This window comes from Dendroctonus ponderosae, unplaced genomic scaffold (assembly GCF_020466585.1).
Source record: "Dendroctonus ponderosae isolate FM_Combo_2020 unplaced genomic scaffold, Dpon_F_20191213v2 Dpon_F_20191213_11, whole genome shotgun sequence".
NCBI lineage: Eukaryota > Metazoa > Arthropoda > Insecta > Coleoptera > Curculionidae > Dendroctonus > Dendroctonus ponderosae.
The window spans coordinates 3,756,034-3,756,744 of NW_026017213.1; the positions used below are offsets into that span (position 1 = coordinate 3,756,034).

Consider the following 711-nt stretch of genomic DNA (forward strand, 5'->3'; position numbering starts at 1 on the left):
GCTGCCAGCCCTGGAAGGGAAGTTACCATTGTTCAACGACGATCGGGCAGTTGAGCATTTCTTCACCTGTGTTTATAAAGCGCGAAAAAATCAGATTTAAATGCAATTTTAATGAAACCTATAGGATTTTTAGAGACATTCGTCTCCTATAGGCTCGGTAAGTTTCAAGTTGTTGTCTGTTTTGGGTGAGAAGTTGCGAATTTTTACAGACGAGCGTGCAGTTTAGCTGTGGGTCCCATTTTTTCGTGAGTGATAACAGTGATTTCGCGCGCAAAAATTGTATTTTATTGCGATTTTGGTGAAATTTTTTGAGTTCTCAGGACCAAAGGGCTCCTATACTGTGTGCAAGTTTGAAGCGGATACCGGCTCTAGGTTGGAAGTTAAAACATTTTTAAAGAAAACCGTGCACTTTAGTGAAGCCTTCATGTTCACGTTTACAGAGCGGTGAAAAGTCCGGTTTCAGAGCGATTTTAATAACATTTTCAGACTTTTCAAGTGTCTTCTACAGAGTGTGCCAGTTTTAAGTCTCCACCTGTCCAAGTTGTGAAGCTACAAGGAACGCAACAGCAAACCCGCCTTAATAGAAACTTAATAAATTTTATTTAATTTACAATTAATTAACAGCGAACATTGTTTGCAATCATTTCTGATCTGTGCTAGTTCTCAGTACTAGTTACTTGGTTAATTGTACGTTTACAATGTCATTCTGCT

General features: G+C 38.8%; 1 protein-coding gene across 2 annotated transcripts in view; it reads right to left on the minus strand.

The window, feature by feature from the left end:
* Window positions 1-577: 577 nt before the first annotated feature.
* LOC109534786 (glycoprotein 3-alpha-L-fucosyltransferase A) overlaps window positions 578-711 on the minus strand; it is a gene marked incomplete in the record, with an annotated part of 6,778 nt that continues 6,644 nt past the window's right edge. For both annotated transcript variants that reach the window (XM_048662681.1, XM_048662682.1), the window contains 1 exon segment: window positions 578-711.